A 24278-nucleotide genomic window follows, 5' to 3' on the forward strand; every position below is an offset into this window, starting at 1 on the left:
GGTTATGAAATCTTTAAGATATTGAGGTTATTTTTTTAAGCTACATGTTTCTTACATGGGAATAAGTTTAAATTTTCCAGAAGATAAAATTTAGTCAGTTGTTTCTAAAAAATATTCACAAGTAAAAATCCGAAAATATCCTTTATGTAAGCCCTTTTATTTTTATAAAAGAAAAACAAATTTTAAGATGCAAACATATTTTTGAATGTTTTTCCATAAATGATTAAAAGGGAAAGACTGTTCTGTGAACAAATATGCTATCAAAGTGACAACTCACTTTCAGGAAAAGTACAAATTCATCACAAGAAAATAATTCTAGCTGTTTTGCTATTGGCCCAAGTACATTACCTATGTATTCTGAGTGACATTGGTCATCTCCTCACGCCTGAATTACTCAGCCTGTGGGGGTGTAGCTTAGTGTTTCAGACAGTACTTTTCCTTGGGCATCATTTGCTAAATGTCATGCTGTGTTTGGATGATGATTTTTTTGTGTGTATTTCTTCTAATTGCCTTTCTTTGTTCTTATTTATCAGAAGAGATATATGTCTTTACTTTATCAATACTCTATTGTACTTCTAAATTGTATAAGTGTGTAGTGACACTTGTTTTCTTATTGAAGGTATTCTTCCTGTAGTCTTGTTTGCTCTAATATGTATCAACTTCTGTCAGTTGGCTGCCTAGCTGTCATAGTAGGATTTCTTGCATTCACTTCTTCATTGCACTGTGTGGTATATCTTATATTCTGAGTGTTTGTCTTTCTTCTATCATGTTTTACAACAGTTTCATTGAGACATAATTCACATATCATACAATTCACCCATTCAATGATGTTTATTATGGTCACATAGTTGTGCAACCATCACCACAATCAATTTTAGAAGATTTTCATCACCACAAAAGAAACTTCATACCCATTAGTAGTCATTCCCCATTTCTACCCCCCCCAACCCCAGCCCTAGGTAACCACTAATCTATTTTCTGTCTCTATATATTTGCTTATTTTGGATATTTGATTTGAATAGAACCATACACTTTGTGACTTTTTGCATCTGGTATCTTTCACTTGACAATGTTTTCAAGGTTCATCCATGTTGTAGCATGTATCAATACTTCACAATTTTTTATTGCCAAATAATATCCTATTATATGGATATACCACATTTTATTTATCCACTCATTGGTTGATAGAAATTTCAGTTGTTTCCACTTTTTTGGCTATTATGGATAATGTTGCTATGATCATTCATGTACAAGCTTTTGTGGGAACATATATTTTCATTTTTCTTGGATATATACCTAGGAGTAGGATTGTTGAAGCATATGGTAAGTCTGGGTAAATCTATGTTTAATCTTTAAGGAACTGTCACTGTTTTGCAAAGTGGCTATATCATTTAAAAATCCCACCAACAGTGTATAAGATTTCCAGTTTCTCCACATCCTCATCAAAACCTATTATCTATCTTTTTTATTATAGCCATCCCAGTAGGTACACAGTGGTATTACATTGTTATTTTGATTTGCATTTTCCTGGTGGCTAATCTTTTATTACTGTTTAATTTTGCTAAAGTATATCCAAAAGTAATTTTTTTTAAGAAAAATACTTGTATGGGCCAAAATGCCCTTTTATGGGGTGGGGTCATATTTTGCATTTTATTCTAATCTAATTCATGTATTTAAGGCACTTGAGACATGTCTTCTTAATTACTTAACATCCTCCCTGTGGAATAAATATTTTCAAATTCACTTTTATTTGCTCTTTTTGTTTTTCTGTAGACTTGTAGTCACATAGGAAATGTTTCATGTTTTCACAGGAAAAGCATAGAGTGCATAAAAGTGGCATTAGAACATTATAAATTTCTTTTTTTAATTTCTATTTGTGTTTTTGGGCCAAGATGAAGACACACTTACTAAAAGGTGACTGGCAATTGAAAAAACAAAAATGTGTGGGTCCTGGAGTATTCTAGAAGCTCAAGAAAAGAGACTCCCCCCCCCAAAAAAAAAGCCTAGTGTTTGCCTCTTACATAACAATTTCTATTTCTAGAAGCTATATAAAAAAGATAGAACTTCATAATTGAACAGTAATTTAAATACGTTATTGACCAAGATTTCTCCTATTTGTAGTGGTTGAGGCATGGGAATTTCTAGAGTGGTCAGTTTATTGGGGCTGCTGCCTATGGTCAAAGTCTGATTGTACATGTCTAGGTATCACATATGATCCTGGGTTGCACAAAGACACGTACATGCTAGAGCAGGAAAAACAAAAAAAGCTTCTGATCTAGGCTGCCCCCCTTATTTATAGATGCAGAAATCAAGGTCTAGAAAGATTCAAGTCTCAAAGCTTGTTTGTAGAAAGAGGAGGCTCGAATGCAGGTCCCCTGACTCTTCAACCACTGCTCTTTGAACTAGCCAGTGTTTAAGGTAGTGAAACACTTCCCATTTAATATACCTACACACAAACATCCACTCAGCTTCACAAAAATCTCCCTTGAAATGCTGAGGCCCATTCATTGACTCCAAGTTAAAACATCCTCTTCATCAGAACAATGTAAGATTTAAATGTCACTTGATGTTGCTTTGTTATCTCATTTTTGCTTCTAGTTATGCATATTTTAAAACCTATCTCAACCGAGAATATTTTGGTTTTTGTTCCTCTATATGATGCAAACATTTAGTTTTTTTCCATTGCATTCTCCTGGGGACAACCACCATTACCTGTTATTTCCCAGTTAATACATCTTTGTTGAGGACTTATTCTCTGCCTAGAACCCTGGCAAGCACTCTCCTGGGTGGATGCTCTCTGGGGAGTGTCGACAGGCAAAAAAAAGGTCTTCACCCTTTGTGCCCATCACCATGTTTTGCCCTCTGTCTTCTTTATTTTTCAATATTATTCCTTCATGACCCCTGAACCACCAGTGAAACTCTTCACTACTGCCCAAGTATCCATGTCTATTTTTCCCTCAACCATTTCTCTTTCCACACAAAGTGGATGACCAGATGCATTGCCCCAAACTCTGCCCACTAGCAGGATTTTTCCTCACTGTCCTTTCCCTGGATCACTCCTGAGTAAGACTGTAGTACAATAACAGTCCATTTTCATCTGTGCCCACATTTGAACTGACTCATCTATGAATAATCTCAGTCTTTTTCTTCCTCCTTCAGCTGGTCTGAAGGACTCCCACGTGGTCAGAGATGTGAGCTGAGAGAGAGAAGCCAGTTAAATAGTGGTTGATGACATGGCAATCTTGACCAGTTGATTGTGCAGCTTACTTGTGTCTGTGGCCTTGCTCATCTCTGATCCTAGATGTACCATTTCCATCTTACAATTGCTTTTGAGACTGCATGATCTATGGCTTGGTAAACAAAACCTATCTATAATGGACAGCTGTGGCTTCATAGTCACTTCGTGATCTGGTTAGAAGCTCAGTCTTTACCAGGGCCCGGTAGCATAACAGGAGCTGTATTTTGAATGGTGTATGTGATTCTAGACTTCAGATGGCAGGGCCTTGCTCCAGAACCGTAATGGTCTACATTGTGATTTCCCTGTAAGGGCTGGCTATAAGCTCCACAGAATATTTCTTTTTGATACCAGTGCCTCTAGTACCGTAGCATCTGCTGGATTTTGTGGTCCAGGGTACAGGGATGATTATCCCATGGACTGCATTTGCTACTTTATTTTCCACTTAATGCTCTCAGCCTTAGTGTCACTTAGTAAATGGATTGGAGCAGTATTCCCAGCTGTGAAATATGCTGCCTCTAGAACCTGTGTTTCCTTCATAGTGACAGAAGAAGCAAGATGCAACAATCTGTCCCTTACTTTAGAGGAATGTCTAAGCATGCCCTGGACCTCTGGACACTTAAAAACCTCACTGATGTAGAGGAAACTCAAATCTTTATAGAGTTTACCTCCCACCCTCAGGAACAAAGGTATTTTGCAATAGCCTTCAAGTCCAATTAACATGCCATGTATACAGTGAACCAATGTGATATTCTGTGGAATATCCAGATGGTTCTGGTCCCTTCATACCACACTATGACAGAGGGTTAGAGAATTGATGGAGCCCTGAGGCAAGATCTTAAATATTGTCATTCCTGCATGAATGGGAATTGCTTCTGATCCTCCTTTGATAAGGTTGGAAAAGAAGTCATCTGCCCAATTATGTTCCTAAGGATATGTCGATCTGTTTGAGTAGAAATACCACATCTGACATAGCATCTACAGTTAGGGCTAATGCTTGGTTGAGTTAGTGGAAGTCCAGTATCATCAGTGGGGATCCATCTGCTTTTTGTAGGGGCCAGACTGGTAAATTCAATGGAGAAGCGAAGGTGACCACCCTCTAGGTCTTTAAGGGTAACACTAACCTCTGACAATCTACTCAGGATGCAAAAATCTTTTTGATTCACTCTCTTGGATAGAGGAAGGGGCAGTTTCAAAAACTTCTACTTCGACTTACCCACTATAATAGCTATTTCACCACAGGCCAAGGAACCAATGTAGGGTTTCTGCCAACTTCTAAGCATGACCGTCCATGCTGAAGTGTCCACCAACTGGACCCTCTGAGCCAAACACAGGACATGATCCCATTTATTACCTGGCACTCAGATGCCACTGCTCTAACAGGGGCTATGATGATGCTTTAAGTCCTAGGCTAGCAACATTAACACAGAACATTTCCCAAGGAGTTCTCAAAATGTCTGGTTATCCCCTTTCCTTGGTATGTTGTTACCCAAGGAAGTAGATGTTGTTCCATTCCAATTGGGAGACTCATTCCTGTACACTCTTGCTATGATGCTGCAGGGCCCTTTCTGATCAGAACATGGCTTCCCTTTCTGTCAGTGAGTTCAAATCTGAGATATAGACCCAAGTTTAGAAATTGATGTTGGTGAAGCAGACTGATTGGGGTTGAGTATTCAACCTTCTCTGAGCTCTACTATCCTGATAATTAAGTTCTGGGCCTGGTTCTCAGATTTTTCTGTCCTCAGTTATTAGAAATGAGTCTCTTTCTATGCTGCCAATAAGACCCTCTGACTTTCACATTTTGTCTTATGTTGGGGATTAATCTTCCTCAGCATTTTGCTGTCTTTATCCTAATACATCAATAGCACAAGAGCAGCCATCCAATTTCATAATCTTCATGATTTCTACTTCCCCCATACTTCTCAAACTCTCCTCAGATCTTGCACCAACCAGTGCACTCTTTTTAGCTGGTATCTCATTCCAGTTTGCCACTGGTAATAGCATTAATAACTGCACCAGTACTACCCACACACACTGGGGACTCTGAGTCCTCAACCTGTCAGTAGTGATGGGGTTCTCATTGGCAGCTGGCTGGCAAATAATCTAGTTCAAAAATTCCAGTTTAGAGGCTGCTTCCTAGGACCACTTTTGGTATCAACTCTCTTTTGTCAATTCCCCAGAAAATAGACTCTGAGATAAAGACTTGTATGCAAGAAGTTTGCAGGGGAAATGAGAGAAGTAAGACTGTGAGAAAGAGAAATTGAACTCCAATGTGGTTGCAATAGAGGCCTTAACAGGTCTCTCTGGGATCTATGGCACTGTGATGATATGTCAGGGATTTCCCAAATTGAGGCTAGGAGGTCACCAGAACCAGTCACTGGATTCTGGCCGCCTCCAGGGAAGGTATGTTAACTTGGGTGAGTCAGGTCCCTTTGTCCACAAGCAAATACTGTATGGAGCTGAGACTCAGCTGCGAGCCATCAGCAGCCAACATTTCTGGCAACTGAGGAGATGAGTACCTTGGTCCTGAAGGGGGCATCAGAGTGGTACAGGACAGTATCCACTACATCGTGATCCAACTATAAAGATCCCAATGAATGCTACTGCAATTTTAGTCTTCTGTTGTTTTTTTTTTTACATCTTTATTGGAGTATAATTGCTTTACAATGGTGTGTTACTTTCTGCTTTATAACAAAGTGAATCAGTTATACATATACATATGTTCCCATATCTCTTCCCTCTTGCATCTCCCTCCCTCCCACCCTCCCTATCCCACCCCTCTAGGTAGTCACAAAGCACAGAGCTGATCTCCCTGTGCTATGCGGTTGCTTCCCACTAGCTAGCTATTTTACGTTTGGTAGTGTATATATGTCCATGCCACTCTCTCACTTTGTCACATCTTACCCTTCCCCCTCCCCATATCCTCAAGTCCATTCTCTAGTAGGTCTGTGTCTTTATTCCCGTCTTGCCACTAGGTTCTGCATGACCTTTTTTTTTTTTTTTTCCCTTAGATTCCATATAGATGTTAGCATACTGTATTTGTTTTTCTCTTTCTGACTTACTTCACTCTGTATGACAGACTCTAACTCCATCCACCTCACTACAAATAACTCCATTTCATTTCTTTTTATGGCTGAGTAATATTCCATTGTATATATGTGCCACATCTTCTTTATCCGTTCATCCGATGATGGACATTTAGGTTGCTTCCATGTCCTGGCTATTGTAAATAGAGCTGCAATGAACATTTTGGTACATGACTCTTTTTGAATTATGGTTTTCTCAGGGTATATGCCCAGGAGTGGGATTGCTGGGTCGTATGGTAGTTCTATTTTTAGTTTTTTAAGGAACCTCCATACTGTTCTCCATAGTGACCGTATCAATTTACATTCCCACCAACAGTGCAAGAGTGTTCCCTTTTCTCCACACCCTCTCCAGCATTTATTGTTTCTAGATTTCTGACCAGTGTGAGATGATATCTCATTGTAGTTTTGATTTGCATTTCTCTAATGATTAATGATGTTGAGCATTCTTTCATGTGTCTGTTGGCAATCTGTATATCTTCTTTGGAGAAATGTCTATTTAGGTCTTCTGCCCATTTTTGGATTGGGTTGTTTGTTTTTTTGTTATTGAGCTGCATGAGCTGCTGGAGATTAATCCTTTGTCAGTTGCTTCATTTGCAAATATTTTCTCCCAAAAATTTTGTTGCTTTTTAAGATTACAAAATTTATTTTAAAAATCAGCAAAAGAAAAAGAACTAGAAATCTGATGGAGCAAGAAAATATCCTGCTGGGACAATATAAGCAAAATCTTTGTTTAGGGATAGGTCACATTTCTTCTGCTTTATCTAAGAATTATCCCAGGCTTTTGAAAAGGGAAGCATGTGTTTGAAATATTAAATAAACTATCTGCAGGCTGTGAGGGTAAAGGCTACTAGAAAGTGCTAGAGATTTTTGGGGGTTTAATTGTGCACTCCTCTAGTTATTCTTCAGCAGAAGTTCCAGTTGTACTTGTCAAAGATATAAAGTTTCTTTGAATGATGAAATCTTCTTTTCCCTTCGCTTCTGCTTTCCCCTTCAGTTCTCCCTGCTCCATCAGCATTTATCTCTGTGTGAGTCTATTAAGATGCTTTCTAGGGTGGACACAGAAAACTTAAGAGCGTATCAAGAAACTATAAGGAATAAATAATAAACTTTAAATTTATTTATTTAAATAAATAAATAAACTTTATTTATTTATTTACTTATTTAAATTTATTTAATTTATTTTTTTGAATTTTTGGCTGCGTTGGGTCTTCGTTGCTGCGCGCGGGCTTTCTCTAGCTGCGGTGAGTGGGGGCTACTCTTCGTTGCGGTGCGCGGGCTTCTCGTTGCAGTGGCTTCTCGTTGCGGAGCACGGGCTCTAGGCGCGCAGGCTTCAGTAGTTGTGGCATGAGCTTTAAGTAGTTCCTTAAACAGATGATTAAAGAAGTCGAGAATTTTGATTTTGCTAACATTTTCACACTGTACGGAAGTCCAGGGAACATGATATGCCAACCACAGGAGAAAGCCCTATCGAACACTTAGTAACACACCTCTGGGTCTATCAACCAAAATGCTGGTTAGATGCTTCTTTTGCCAAATTCTTGAAGATTTGGGAGAAAAATATGAATTGTATCTCCATGACTTTACGGTGGGAGAAAACCCTCTGAGACATTATATGAATGTAGAAACAAAGTCCTACAGATACATGTACGTTATGCTAATAAGAAAATACCTAGCTGTAGAACTGAGGAGGGTCATTTCTTTTACACACACACACACACACACACACACACATACACATATTCTCCAGAATCAATTGAAAAGTTGACAGATCAACCACTGACAGCCAAAAAACTCTAAAATATGTTTAAAATCCTAAGAATAATTACTATTCTTAGCATAATGTAATGTCCTCAGCCTCCGACAGCATAGATCTCATTGTTAAGTACCTTGGCCTTTATTATGTGAAGAATACTCAAGGAAGCAAGAACCCAAGGATAGTAAATCAGGGGTTGTACACTGCCATTCCATCAATTAAGTCTGGTCCACTGATTTTTCTTTTGGTTTCTAGTATCTATTAATATTCTGAAAAATCAGAAACCTCAGCAACACTGAGCTTGCCTATGTGAAGCATGGCTTCACCATTTCCTTCCAGCCCTCTCCCACGTGCCCTTTTCACTCTATTGAGAGACTTGAATGCAGCCCTAAGAAAAAATATCAAAACAGCTAACAAGGCAATTAGTAAACACAGGTTGCAAGAAGTTAAGGATGAATTATGTTGTTGCTTACCTAACCCTAAGGATGTGACCAAGAGAAATAACTAAATAAAAACCTTGTTGTACAAGGCCTCTTATGTAAAGTCACTAATTTGATCAATTATCCATTACATGTGTTTAATAAATTAGACAATATGTTCACCTAAAGAAAGACAATGCCCTCTAGACACCCATGTTGTAGATGTTGTCATATAATGACATAAACAGCTGTAGAACAAGAAAAAAACATAATTAGTATTTTGTTCTAAGTAAAGAAAATAAAATAGACAGAACATTCATAAACAGTTACAAACAAGTTCTTTCAAGTTATGATATTATTAGCTGGGGCGTATGAACCATAACTTCTAAGGGAACAGTCACTTGGTAATTGTATTCAGAACACTCTTATTAACTTAGACCAATTCCAGGAATGAGTAGTAGGAACAAGCACAATTAACATAAAACTAGAGAGCTGTACTTAGGAGGAGGAACTCGGAAAGCCCAGCTCTGTAGGGTGGTGAAGACTTTAGGGAATCCATGGCGTTAGAACATGCAAAATAGTTGCTTTTGAAGGCCTTAGAACAGTTAAGCCACTGGTATCATGTGTTACAGAGGTAGCATCAGGTTCCTGGCAAGCTGGCCTGGAATGAAGGAAGCAATTACCTCATGACATTTGCCACACCATATGGCAGGTGGAGATATCTCAGGATGCCATCCAACGGCTCCTCCGCGCAGGAACTCTTCTAGTGAGCGTCACTTGATACACAAAGCTTGTGAAGAGTTCAAATTCTCGTAGATGATTATATTATCCAGATAAAAAGGCAAGACTACAACCTGAGAACTTTGCAAGAGCCAAGCCAAGAAAGAAATGCTATGTATAGTGATAATGAACTAGAAGTTAGAGGCCCAACCAAAGCCATAGAAACTATGGGCAATGGATCAATATTTACTGATCTCAGATTGAAGTAGCTAAGGATGTGGGACGAGGTCAGATTGGTGCTTAATATTACTTCTGTCTCTATTATTATTTTCATCACACTAAGCATAATTATTCTTGATCATGAACTTATTATATGCCAGTCGCTGTGCTTTCTGCTTTTCCTATTTTAGGATGTTTAATGAACATTTGCTGAATGAAAGGGCGAGTTAATTCTTCCAGCCATCCTGCAGGGATTACAGATGGGAAGTTAAGCATCCTGCTCAAGGTGTCACTGCAAATAGGCCAAAAAAAAAAAAAAAAAAAAAAAAGGCTAGAAATCAAATCCAGATCTGCCTCATTACAAAACCCATGAATTCTATACTCATGGTTTGTGCTAGAAGCTGAAGAAAGATCGAAGTTATAAGTCACCAGTAACCACTCAAAGAGTAGTATTAATGTGCAATAAGAGAGAGAAAGAGAGTAGCTGAGCAGGCTCAACAAGAGAGTCTAAACAAGGGCTAGAGACCTGGAAGTGCAGGAGAGGGGGGTGCAGCCAGACAGAGGCTTAGTTAGATGGCTGTGCTGGACTTGGCTTAGGTGCTCACCCTCTGACTCAGGACATGAAGAATCTGCCTGTCAGTAGTCATGGTCTCTCATGGGTTCTGGCTTCACATCTCTAGCTACTGCTCTCTATAGGATGTTCTATTCTATGGTTGAGAAGGTTGGGGGAATGAATGAGAGGTCTGTGCAGTACAGCTGTGGCCCTAGGTGCAGGTCATCCTTGACTCTGAATGTCCAGGTTGTTGAGGTTCTCAAAGTCTGGGATTTTCATAAGGTTTTCTTTCACTTTATGCATAGAATGAGCTCACAGGAAGGAGTGGTCCAAGCTGCCAGCACTTTTAATCTCTGCTTCTATCCCTATGGACTTTCATCTGTAGCCAACTGTGGGACTTATGAGCTGGGGAGGTGGGGACTCATTTGGCATTATGTCTGTAATTCATCACCACTCTCTACCCCTTGCTTGAAGAATTTTCAAACAGCTCTTCCAAGAATAACCCAGCAAATATGTTTATTTTCCAGGAGTGGGGACCCTATCTGTCCCAGCCAGACAGCATTTTGTCTCACCCCATGCCAGTAGACATCACTGCAGAGTACATACATTATTATGTCAAGCAGCTAAGCCATTAGGTACAAGATTGGGTACAAGAGTTGATCTGCTACCAATACTGTTTTCCTAATGTCATCTAGTGTAGGACAAACGCAAGAAAAATTTGAAGCTAAGCCAGTGGACTTTGTTTGACAAATCCAGCTGATTCTCAATTATCCTGACTAATGAGGCACAGAAATTGCCTGAGAACAATGATGGATAAGTCTCAAGCTGTATTCAGCAAAGCACATCACCTATAGGAGGGTTATGAAAAAGCCACAAAAAGGGTATGTGTCCCTGGATATAAGTGGGACAACTAGACTGGGTTTTGAACTTATATTTCCAAGTCATACTAATATTAGCACTAAATTGCAGCAAAACAGATGGACTTAACTTCAGAAAACCAAGGAAAGCTTCCAGAGAGCCTAATTGAACAGATTGCTATAGCCATATAAATAGGTCAAGTAGGACCTCATGCATGTTCCAGGGAAAACTCTGAGGTTGTTTGTGTGTGTGTGTGTGTGTGTATGTGTGTGTATAGTCAACTAAGCAGAAACTGATAGAAACCATTTTTGCTGGAGGATGTATTGCTGTGCCATGGATATGACTGTGTATCAAGATCCTTCTAATACTTGCAGTAACTAACTCTTTGGGAAGAGATCTAAGTTACCCTCAACGATCCCGAATTCCATACAAGTATTGCTAGGGTTATAGAGAAACTCTGTGTTTTGACTCTAGAATACCAGCAAAGGAAAAGGCAACATGTTAAAACAATTCTCTATTAAATTCCAAGCATGGGAGCATTTCACCTACTTCATCATGGAAATCTGTTTCAATTATTACTAACAAAACCAAGTGTCTTCTATTAGTTAAGCCGTTCCAAAGGAACATACATTTTTTCCAATTACCATGGCTTCCTCCCCTCTTGTAACCTACTGTAATTTTTTCCACAAGGGTTATTAAGTAATTTTGTTTGTTTAAAGCTGCCCAGAAAGTGTCCCTTCCAAATATTGTTCTTTTAAATTTTTATTCAGAGTAGAGTGTGTTGAATGATGCCTCATTGTTAGATCAACCTTCTTAATCCCATTAAATAATGCAATCATAGTGGGTGGGTGGGGTGGTGGGGGAATGCAGGGGGGCAGATATATGAAAAAGGTGTCCACATCCTCATAGTGGAAGTGGATCATTATGGCCTCTCCCAAAGAGGGAATCACAGGCTGATTTTTGCCTTGGCATTGCCTGAAAGTGACCCTTGATGGGCACCTGGGCCCTGTTGCCTCTCACAAAGTATTTATCTCTGGACCTCAGACCCACCTCACTCATGTCACCATCCACGCCTTTGCCTCTACTTCAGCTTCCAGGGAAGCTCAGGCTGGTCCAAGTCCCATTTCAGAGCTTTAATACTTAACCTTTTAGAAGCCATAGAATGAACTCCTTTACTGGGCAGGGCATGCTGGCCCAAAGCCCCAACCAAGTAACTCATTGTATGGTTCCTCCCCTCCTGCCAAGCCTTCCATTTTCCTTATTTTACCTTCTTCTAAACTTGGTCTTGCAATACGAATGTGGGAGTGCTGGAAATCCAGTCGAAGGAGACTTCAAAAAGGTTACGTGCAGTTGAGTAGTGTAATTTGTCTAGTCTCTGCTTATCATTTACTGTGGCTTTCTAGGGGTCAAAGTAGTCAAGCATTTGGGGACTTTGCTGTTGAGGACAATAATTATAGAAGGTTTGACCTTAGAACTTGGGAGGTGGGGTGAGAAGAAAGATGTGTCTTTATTCTTAATGATTAGTAATTATTATTTAGTACACAATGAACAACTGGCCTAGTTTAGCCTTTTCTCTGGGTTCTCAAACTATAAGTTATTTTTAAGTTATAGGTTATAGCCCATTATTGTCTCATGAAATAAACTTATTGAATCATGACCAGAGTTTTTTAAATAATAGAATGTATCAATAGTAAGGGTGTGTTCTTTTACATACATATGTAGGAAATGAGTGTGTACTGGATCAAAATGTAAAATACATTTCCTACCATAGATTGAGTTAAAAAAAAAAAAGAGCCAAGGTTCTACATCAATACTCACATATTCAGAGATCCCCAAGGATCAGGCAGATAACACACATTTTTGCTTAGGCCAATACCAGTCAGAATAAGGCTGTGAGCACAGTAGATTACTAGAGAGCTCATGCCCCATCTAAAGGTATGAATGATTCAGTATTTTAAAATACAAAATCCACTGTGCAGACCTAATTCACTTGGGAAGAAGCCAATAAGCATGTTGTCCAATTATAAGACGCAGTTGGCCTCTGGAATGGGAAAAAGGTAAAAGTAGAAATGGAAAATGGAAGTTTGTGGCTGCTGAGAATAGTCTGAACGTGACTCCTGATAGGTCTTAGGGTATTACAGAAGCAAGGAAAGATGAGGGAAAAGCATGATCTCTGTGTGACCATTTTTCCTTGGCCTTAGAAGAAGAGTATGATGGTAGAAATAACTTTGAGTCTTAATTCCAATACTTCTTCATTTTCTATGTGATTTTGGACAAGTTACTTAAATGATCTGACACTCAGTTTCTTCCTTTGCAATATGGGAATATTAATACCTATTTTATAGTGAAGATTACAGATAACGTATTATAAATATGCAGCATTAGCACGAACCATAGTGTTAAGTGGGCACTTTAATTATCATTCTGTGATCTCCACAAGAGTAACATAATTTCAGCTAATTTTAGTGATTAACTAAATAAATTCAGAAAGGGAATTACAAAAGATTTTATTTCACTCTGGTTTTTGACAAATCCTTTGAATATTTTAATCAATCACATAGTGGGAAGATATGTACTGGTTTGGGAGGGCTATTTGACAATATCTATCAAAAATATTTCTAAAAATCTCATATAAAGCCTCAAAAAATTTAAAAGGATTGAAATTATACAAAGTATTCTCCCCAACCACAGTAGAATGAAAGTAGAAATCAAAACACAGAAAGGAATGTGGGAAATTCATGACGATGTGGAAATTAAACAACATATTCCTAAATAACAAATTAATCAATGAAGAAATCAGAAATATTGATAGAAAATAGACTGAAAAGAATGAAAATGAAGACACAAAACAAAAATTTATAAAATGCTGTTAAAAAAGTACTTAGAGGGGCCATAAAAGGGGAAATCAACAGCAACACGATCATAGTAGGGGACTTTAACACACCACTTTCACCAATGGACAGATCATCCAAAATGAAAATAAATAAGGAAACACAAGCTTTAAATGATACAGTAAACAAGATGGACTTAATTGATATTTATAGGACATTCCACCCAAAAACAACAGAATACACATTTTTCTCAAGTGCTCATGGAACATTCTCCAGGATAGATCATATCTTGGGTCACAAATCAAGCCTTGGTAAATTTAAGAAAATTGAAATCGTATCAAGTATCTTTTCCGACCACAATGCTATGAGACTAGATATCAATTACAGGAAAAGATCTGTAAAAAATACAAACACAGGGAGGCTACACAATACACTACTTAATAACGAAGTGATCACTGAAGAAATCAAAGGGGAAATCAAAAAATACCTAGAAACAAATGACAATGGAGACACGACGACCCAAAACCTATGGGATGCAGCAAAAGCAGTTCTAAGAGGGAAGTTTATAGCAATACAAGCCTACCTCAAGAAACAGGAAACATCTCGAATAAACAACCTAACCTTGCACCTAAAGCAATTAGAGAAAGAAGAACAAAAAAACCCCAAAGCTAGCAGAAGGAAAGAAATCATAAAGATCAGATCAGAAATAAATGAAAAAGAAATGAAGGAAACAATAGCAAAGATCAATAAAACTAAAAGCTGGTTCTTTGAGAAGATAAACAAAATTGATAAACCATTAGCCAGACTTATCAAGAGAAAAAGGGAGAAGACTCAAATCAATAGAATTAGAAATGAAAAAGGAGAAGTAACCACTGACACTGCAGAAATACAAAAGTTCATGAGAGGTTACTACAAGCAACTCTATGAAAATAAAATGGACAACCTGGAAGAAATGGACAGATTCTTAGAAATGCACAACCTGCCGAGGCTGAACCAGGAAGAAATAGAAAATATGAACAGACTAATCACAAGCACTGAAATTGAAACTGTGATTAAAAATCTTCCAACAAACAAAAGTCCAGGACCAGATGGCTTCACAGGCGATTTCTATCAAACATTTAGAGAAGAGCTAACACCAATCCTTCTCAAACTCTTCCAAAATATTGCAGAGGGAGGAACACTCCCAAACTCATTCTACGAGGCCACCATCACCCTGATACCGAAACCAGACAAAGATGTCACAAAGAAAGAAAACTACAGGCCAATATCACTGATGAACATAGACGCAAAATTCCTCAACAAAATACTAGCAAACAGAATCCAACAGCACATTAAAAGGATCATACACCATGATCAAGTGGGGTTTATTCCAGGAATGCAAGGATTCTTCAATATACGCAAATCAATCAACGTGATACATCATATTAACAAATTGAAGGAGAAAAACCATATGATCATCTCAATAGATGCAGAGAAAGCTTTTGACAAAATTCAACACCCATTTATGATAAAAACCTTGCAGAAAGTAGGCATAGAGGGAACTTTCCTCAACATAATAAAGGCCATATATGACAAACCCACAGCCAACATTGTCCTCAATGGTGAAAAACTGAAACCATTTCCACTAAGATCAGGAACAAGACAAGGTTGCCCACTCTCACCACTATTATTCAACATAGTTTTGGAAATGTTAGCCACAGCAATCAGAGAAGAAAAAGAAATACAAGGAATCCAAATTGGAAAAGAAGAAGTAAAGCTGTCACTGTTTGCAGATGACATGATACTATACATAGAGAATCCTAAAGATGCTACCAGAAAACTACTAGAGCTAATCAATGAATTTGGTAAAGTAGCAGGATACAAAATTAATGCACAGAAATCTCTTGCATTCCTATACACTAATGATGAAAAATCTGAAAGTGAAATTAAGAAAACACTCCCATTTACCACTGCAACAAAAAGAATAAAATATCTAGGAATAAACCTACCTAAGGAGACAAAAGACCTGTATGCAGAAAATTATAAGACACTGATGAAAGAAATTAAAGATGATACAAACAGATGGAGAGATATACCATGTTCTTGGATTGGAAGAATCAACATTGTGAAAATGACTCTACTACCCAAAGCAATCTACAGATTCAATGCAATCCCTATCAAATTACCACTGGCATTTTTCACAGAACTAGAACAAAAAATTTCACAATTTGTATGGAAATACAAAAGACCCCGAATAGCCAAAGCAATCTTGAGAACGAAAAATGGAGCTGGAGGAATCAGGCTCCCTGACTTCAGACTATATTACAAAGCTACAGTAATCAAGACAGTTTGGTACTGGCACAAAAACAGAAATATAGATCAATGGAACAGGATAGAAAGCCCAGAGATAAACCCACGCACATATGGTCACCTTATCTTTGATAAAGGAGGCAAGCATATACAGTGGAGAAAAGTCAGCCTCTTCAATAAGTGGTGCCGGGAAAATTGGACAGGTACATGTAAAATTATGAAATTAGAACACTCCCTGACACCATACACAAAAATAAACTCAAAATGGATTAAAGACCTAAGTGTAAAGCCAGACACTATCAAACTCTTAGAGGAAAACAGAGGCAGAGCACTCTATGACATAAATCACAGCAAGATCCTTTTTGACCCACCTCCTAGAGAAATGGAAATAAAAACACAAATAAACAAATGGGACCTAATGAAACTTAAAAGCTTTTGCACAGCAAAGGAAACCATAAACAAGACCAAAAGACAACCCTCAGAATGGGAGAAAATATTTGCAAATGAAGCAACTGACAAAGGATTAATCTCCAAGATTTACAAGCAGCTCATGCAGCTCAATAACAAAAAAACAAACAACCCAATCCAAAAATGGGCAGAAGACCTAAAAAGACATTTCTCCAAAGAAGATATACAGATTGCTAACAGACACATGAAAGAATGCTCAACATCATTAATCATTAGAGAAATGCAAATCAAAACTACAATGAGATATCACCTCACACAGGTCAGAATGGCCATCATCAAAAAATCTAGAAACAATAAATGCTGGAGAGGGTGTGGAGAAAAGGGAACACTCTTGCACTGTTGGTGGGAATGTAAATTGATACAGCCACTATGGAGAACAGTATGGAGGTTCCTTAAAAAACTAAAAATAGAACTACCATACGACCCAGCAATCCCACTCCTGGGCATATACCCTGAGAAAACCATAATTCAAAAAGAGTCATGTACCGCAATGTTCATTGCAGCTCTATTTACAATAGCCAGGACATGGAAGCAACCTAAGTGTCCATCATCGGATGAATGGATAAAGAAGATGTGGCACATATATACAATGGAATATTACTCAGCCATAAAAAGAAATGAAATGGAGGTATTTGTAGTGAGGTGGATGGAGTTAGAGTCTGTCATACAGAGTGAAGTAAGTCAGAAAGAAAAAAACAAATACAGTATGCTAACACATATATATGGAATCTAAGGGGGAAAAAAAAGGTCATGAAGAACCTAGTGGCAAGATGGGAATAAAGACACAGACCTACTAGAGAATGGACTTGAGGATATGAGGAGGGGAAGGGGTAAGATGTGACAGGGTGAGAGAGTGGCATGGACATATATACACTACCAAATGTAAAATAGACAGCTAGTGGGAAGCAGCCACATAGCACAGGGAGATCAGCTCAGTGCTTTGTGACCACCTAGAGGGGTGGGATAGGGAGGGTGGGAGGGAGGGAGACGCAAGAGGGAAGAGATATGGGGACATATGTATATGTATAACTGATTCACTTTGTTATAAAGCAGAAACTAACACACCATTGTAAAGCAATTATACTCCAATAAAGATGTTAAAAAAAAAAAAAGATGGGGTTGGTCATCAGAAAGACCAACAGAATAGAGGATTGGAAGGGGGAGGGTCTGGAAATTAAGCTCTATTAAAAAAAAAAAGAGGATTAGCAGCAAAGACACCTAAAAGAAGAGCACCCGTGGGTGGAATGTGAGGTGTTCATTGATTAAGAGTTGGAAGAACTAATTTCTTTCCTATAGTTTCAAGGGATTTCATAGCAACAGAAAAGAACAGAGTCCTAGTCCTTTAAAACCATGAGGCACCAGTTTGTCTGACATATTTCTTCGATATCTTCCAAGGTACATGGAATATAGGTATTCCAAAATGGGTAAAAGAGAAATCTTCCTTTTCATTGTTTAAAACCCCTCCAAGGAGACTCTGAATTCTGTTAGAAAGACAAACCATTCTTCTTCCTGTAGGAGCCTAAGCTCTTCAGGTCTCATCTACATCTCTCTTGTTTCCATTTAAATTTAGTGCCTCCTCTGTAGTGCTTAGAGTAAAGAGAGAGGCTCCCCCTTCCTGGGAAAACTGAAATTTCCCACTGGCCCCCAGCTCCCCATGGGATGGGGCATGGCTTCACGCCACATGATTTACCCTGAGGTGCAAAAAACAGTGTTCTGTAAACAGTTCTAACAACTATTATAAAGTACTAAGGCTGCTCTGCCAATCAGATCCCTGATAAGCTGAGCACTCCTTGCCCTATCATAACAGAGCACATGTTGCCTGCAGGTCTAGCTGTGAAAATGACAGAGCAATGCTCCCAAACAGGTTGGGTGGTGAACATGGGCCCCATGACTCACCCTTACCTTAGTTCTAACAGACAGGCTTTGGAAACCAGGCTGGTTAGGGTCTGCTAGGCGGATTCCATGTGCTGCTCCATCCTGTCTGAATTGCTCAGAAGGAGTCTTGAGCCCTGTGTGTCTAGGCGGGATGGGAGTGGGGCAGATCAAGAATGTGACATCAGAATAGAAGCGGTGATTTCCTAAGTCCTTGGTCAGCTGTGCGAAGCCTAATGTCGCGTTCAGTGCAAGTTTCATGAAGTCAAACCACCAGATCAAGCTTGGGGAGGTTACCTGTTGTTCGGGCTGGTTTTTACCCTTTGCGTCTTGTATAAATTTGGAAACAACAAATAAGATGTCAGCATTTTTCTTGCATACCCTCTGTCATCCTAGTCCCGATTTCAGTAGATTCTACTGTGTCAGCTGAATGGAAGAAATATGCTGCTCATGTCCATGTTTCCATAAGCACATAATTTTACTTATACTACAAAGTAGTAATTATTCCGATAAAACGATGAAATATTAATAAAGGTGGAATTATGAGTTTGACATTACCAATGGCAATATAAAGATTATCGATTTTTTTTTTTTCTGTTACTGAAATGGTTTGAATTGTATTCCTTGTCCAAGGCCTCGGGAATTATTAAAATTCCTTGACTACACAAGCGTCTCATGAAATGTGTTAATGAGATTGTTTTCTGATATGCAAAAGTGTCCTGACACGGTTTTGAAATGCATTCTGCACATCCCCAATCAATTATCATACAAAATGCAACTATTTCTCTTTGTCAATCACTAGCGCCTGAATAGACAGCATTAGACCCAGCTGCATAATTCTGGCTTAATTTTCATGGCTGATACTATAGTAATGTTGTGAGGCATTTACTTAGCAACAGGGGTAAATGTTTGTTTTAAATGTGATTTCCTTTCTTCAGCCTCTTTGGAAATACGCCTAAATTAAGAAGTGGGCCTTCAGTTTCTTCAGAAGAGCGAGCATGTGTTTGCACACACACCTCGGCTTGGCTTGTTTTTTCTTCCTCCCCGTGGTGATTGTGATGAGATGAGTGTTTGTGCTAGCAAAATTCTGGAGTGCGGACAAACTGTGCTGCACGTTTATTAATGCAAGATGGAAAATGTGACCAAAATATTGTAGAAAATCTAATTTATGTCTGCTCAAGCTTTGTATTAGTTTGCTGGGGTTGCCGTAACAAAGTACCTCAAACTGGGTGCCTTCAACAAAAGAAGCTTATTGTCTCGCAGTTCTGGAGGCTGGAAGTCTGAGATCAAGGTGTTGGCAAGGTTGGCTCCTGGGGGCTCTGAAGGAGAATCTTTTCGTTTCTTCTCTCCTGGCTTCAGGTGATCTGCTGGCAATCTTCGGTGTTCCTTGGCTTGAAGATCTCCGCCTTCATCTTCACATGACAACCTCCCTGTGTGTGTGTCCAAATTTCTCCTTTAAGGCACCAGTCATATTGGATTAGGAGCCCACCCTACTCCAGTATGACCTCATCTTAACTAATTACAACTGCAGCAAACCTGTTTTCCCATTCTGCGATCCTGAGGGTTAGGATTTCAACATATGAATTTGTAGGGGACACAATTCAACCCATAACAAGCTTCAAATAAATAATAGACTGTAATTCAATAAATATATATTAAATTGTAAGTTGATTTTTCAAGATTAGTGTGACATTTGCTTTTCAACTTCTAGTAACTCCCTCAGGACTCTTGTGTCTTCCTTTACCAAGCAGCAGGGAGAAGAGTTATAATTTGCAGCAAAGCCCTTACTGTCCACCGAATTTCGGTTCAGCCTTTCCCGTTACAAGATATTAAAAAGACCTTATTACCAAGTGCTCCTCATTTCAGTCCCTGTTTCCCTCACTGTTTCTATTAATTTTGATAAACATATGAGAGTACATGCTTTGTAAAGGGGCAGGCTTCACTGGCAGTCAAGCTTCATCACAACGTATGTATTAAACTGAGCCCAGAGACCTTTTAAGGTTTGCAAATTCTTACGGCATAGTAAGTTAGGGACTTAAAACTCAGCACTCGTAAGCTATCTTCCACACCCTAAAGAATACTGTAAAAGGATACTAAGTTGGAATAGTTATAGGAAATGTCACATTGAGAGACATGGCTCATCAGGACCTCATTAATTGTTGCAAGATGCACAGACTAGCAAAATCAGGAATTAGGACTAGAGCCACACAAGAGATGGTGGGAAAGGGACATGTATTAGTAGGTGTGAGAGAGAGGTTCAGTCTAGCAGGCAGAATAATGTAGAGTCTGAGAGGCCTGATAACAGATAGCAGGTGGCATGCCAGGCTGGCACAGCCCTGGGGAGGCCCAACTTGGAGTCACAGAGATGGGTAGTAAAGCTTGGCCTTGGGAAATTCAGGAGCAGATGGTGATCAGAAACACAGGCAAGCAGTTGAGATTTGAGAGGTCAGACCCAAGCCACAGTACTTCTGGTAGGAATTTTCTCTCAAATATGGTGGAGACCCTCCTCAACACTTTAATTTGTCACTCCTCAGTTTTTGGAGACATTGCTCTTTCTCTGTTGGCGTCCTGTCGCTCTAATGCTCTCATTCTCCCCGATTCTCCTGCTTGTTATTCATTCACTAAAACCCATTTGCTGTGTGTTTCAGGGAGGGAAAGGTGAGCGTCACAGGGGCAGATGCAGTAAAGCAGTGGGTAGAGATGTCCGATCGCAGTGGGCTGAGGAGGGGGTGGGAGGTAAGAACTAGAGAGTCTTGCTGTGACAGGAAGCAGATGAACAAGTGGTCTCTGAAAGAGACCGGGCAGTCCTCGGGGTCCTGACTCTTCACCACCCACACTCACTTTGAAGTCATTTCACTTATATCCTTCCCTTTCGATGCCATCCATACACTGATTACTCCTCAACTTGTACCTTCAAACCTGACTTCTCTCCTAAGCCTCAGACTCATGCTTCCGACTGCTTACTTGAGCTCTGCATTTGTATGTCTCCAACAGAATCCATCCTCTGCAAAGTTTCCAGAGGGATCTTCTAAAACTATAAAGTAGATCATACCGTTTTCTTACTTAAAGGCTTCCAATGGCTTTCTAAAATACTTAGAATAAAGTCCAAATTCCTTTTTATGGCCCTCAAGGTTCTACGTAATTTTCCTCCCTAATCTCACTTCCTATCATTTTCCCGTTCTTTCACTATGCTCCAGCCACACTACCAAATTTATGTCTGTTGGTTGAGCAAGCTCTCTGATTGTGAACTTGTAGTTCATTTTACCTGGATGATCATCCACCAGATCTTCACTTGATTGTCTCCTTCTCCTCACTCAGGTCCAAGTGGATAGGTCACTTCTTCCTCAGTGGCCTTTTCCGGACACACAATTCAAAGTAGCAAAGTCCATCCACCCACCTAGGCACTCTTTCGCCTTATACTGGTTAACTTGTTTCATAGTATGTATTCCTGCTTATTTGTTTACATCTATATTGCCTGTTTTTACTCCCAACCTCCCATCACCAAATAGACCATAACTCAAGAGAATAGAGACCTTGGTGGTTTGTGTTTGTTTTTTTGTTTTTGTTTGTTTGTTTGGCTCAGCATGGCATTTCCAGTACTCAAGATAGTACCAGGTATGTAAATGTTCAATAAGCATTTATTGAATAAGTGACTGGAAATATGCCCAAACTCCATCCATTTCCTACCACCTCAACTGCTTCTGCTCTGGTATAAGCCACTGTCTTCTCTTGCCTCAGTTACTGAAATAACCTCCTAATTGATTTCCCTTCTTCTGCTTTTGCCTCCCTCAGTCTATTCCCAACACAGCAGTCAGAGTGAACTCATTAAAAAGGAGATAAACACTCCTCTGCTCAAAATTCTCCAATAACTTCTCATCTCAGAGTAAAATCCAAAGTCCTCACTTTATCCCAATATTTTGCTACCTCTGATTTCATCACTCTTACTCTCTCCCTTCCTCACTGTACTTCATCTATAGTGACCTCCTTGATATCCCCTGAGGACACCAAGCATGTTTCTGCTTCAGAAATTTTGCACTTGCTGTTCCCTCTGAGTGTAGTTTTCTTCCCCAGACATCCAAATGGCTTGCTCTTCTCTTGCACTTCCTTCAAGCCGTAACTAAAATGTCACGTTATCATCAAGACCCTAACAGTCTACCATAATATAAATATTATATATTATATATATAATTTGTATATATTATATATTTATATGTTATATAATATAATTATAATAGTATAGTCAACACCAGCCCTATCTTGAAAAAAAAAAGTATCAGTAGAGAGTCAAACATTTAGCTCAATTTGATCTGTATCAGAAATCCTGGTATCATTTTCTTAGCCTTAAAAATTATGCTATTTCAGCTCACAAGTAATGAATTTCAGCTATTCAAGATATTGACTGTATTTTGAGATATCCCTCTTGAGAAAAACCCTTGAAATCATTGAAATGGTGTTTATTGACATCATTAGTGTCATGGAGAAATGATTGTTTTCACTTTCCTCATTTCAAAAACTCTTATGACAAATTTCCCTTTGGCTTCCTCATACTTTAATGGAAAAAAGCAAGGTTTTGATACAAGATGCCTATGTATTTGCTCATGAACCAAAAAGATATATGCTTATTGGCGAGAACATAATAGTATTCAGTTTTCCTCATTTACTTCAATATTAGATCAAGATCAGGAAATATTCTGCCAACTATTCTCTTTGCAAACAGTAGGGTTCTAATGCTCAAGTACTTTAGTCTCTTTTAATGTTCACAGCAGCATATATAAATGGTGTCCTTTAGTACTGATCCCATACACCTATCTCATGAATTGTATTTAACTCTTTTTTTTTTGGTATTTAACTCTTTGCTAACTATTTTAAAATGTTATCTTTCTATACCATGACTTTTCAATATTAACATAATAAAAATATGTTGATCATTTCTTCTTCATATATGCTCCACTTATGCTGAGAAATTATTCAAATTCTATACATCAGTGGTTTTAGCCAAATATGAAGCAAAATATATGCTATCAACTATATAAGCTCTTAAACGTTTTATGCTGTGATATTATTAGTATTTTATTATCAGTGCTGTAGCTTCTGAAACTGTCAAATTGTCTCTACATTCCCTGGAATCACCAGAGGTTTATGGATCACACTTGAAGAAACACTGTTACCTGGATGGGGAGCCAATAAAATTGTATTAAAGATTATTTTTTAAAATATATTTAAAGGAAAGATGAGTAGGGCAAATGAGGAAAGAAAGAGTAATGGTGGGAGGAGGGAAATAGAGAGCATGTTCTTTTTTACACTCATTCTCCCAGTCAAATTTGCCAAGGCAGGAAGTGACATCAACAGCAACCAGAATCCTATGACCAGGGGACCCTACTCCTCCCACCCTCTCCTCCAGAGGGAACATAACAAATGGAGAACCAAGTCCACTCAGGTCTATGGCCCCAATCTTTCCTTGTTTGAGGTTCCTCTCAGAACACGGTACATTCCTCTTCTTTTCTACTGTTGGTAGTTCCCCCATATTGAAACTCTTGGGCAGTGATTTGCACATTTGGGAGGGCTAGAGATTGTCTGTGTCCCCCCAAATTCATATGTTGAAATCCAATCCCCAATATGATGGTGTTCGGAAATGGGGCCTTTTGGGTGATTAGGTCATGAGGGTAGAGCCCTCACGAATGGTATTAGTTACCTTATAAAAGAGATCCTAGAGAGCTCCCTGCCCCCTTCTACCATGTGAGGACACAGCAAGAAGATAGCCATCTATGAACCAGGAAGTGATTTCTCACCAGGCACCAAAACTGCTGGAGCCTTGATCTTAGACTTCCAGCCACCAGAACTGTGAGAAATAAATTTCTGTTGTTTATAAGCCATGCAATCTATGATATTTTTCTATGGCAGCCTGGACTAAGGGAGGGAACAATTGGAGCAGAATGGATACTACCTTTTTGTGCTGCACTAGCTTTTGTCTGTGT

General features: G+C 38.9%; 2 long non-coding RNA genes across 3 annotated transcripts in view; one reads left to right on the forward strand and one right to left on the reverse strand.

Annotated features, from left to right (window-relative positions):
• Positions 1–24278, forward strand: part of LOC309619425 — a 147127-nt gene that overhangs the window by 66837 nt on the left and 56012 nt on the right. The gene's annotated exons all lie outside the window — the stretch shown is intronic.
• On the reverse strand, positions 5853–14513 carry LOC309623298. Its single transcript, XR_014241311.1, has 2 exons — positions 8992–14513; positions 5853–8741 (listed from the first exon to the last, which is right to left on the reverse strand). It is a non-coding gene; the product is annotated as an uncharacterized lncRNA (long non-coding RNA).

Source organism: Balaenoptera borealis (assembly GCF_965194805.1).
Source record: "Balaenoptera borealis genome assembly, chromosome: 2".
Lineage (NCBI taxonomy): Eukaryota > Metazoa > Chordata > Mammalia > Artiodactyla > Balaenopteridae > Balaenoptera > Balaenoptera borealis.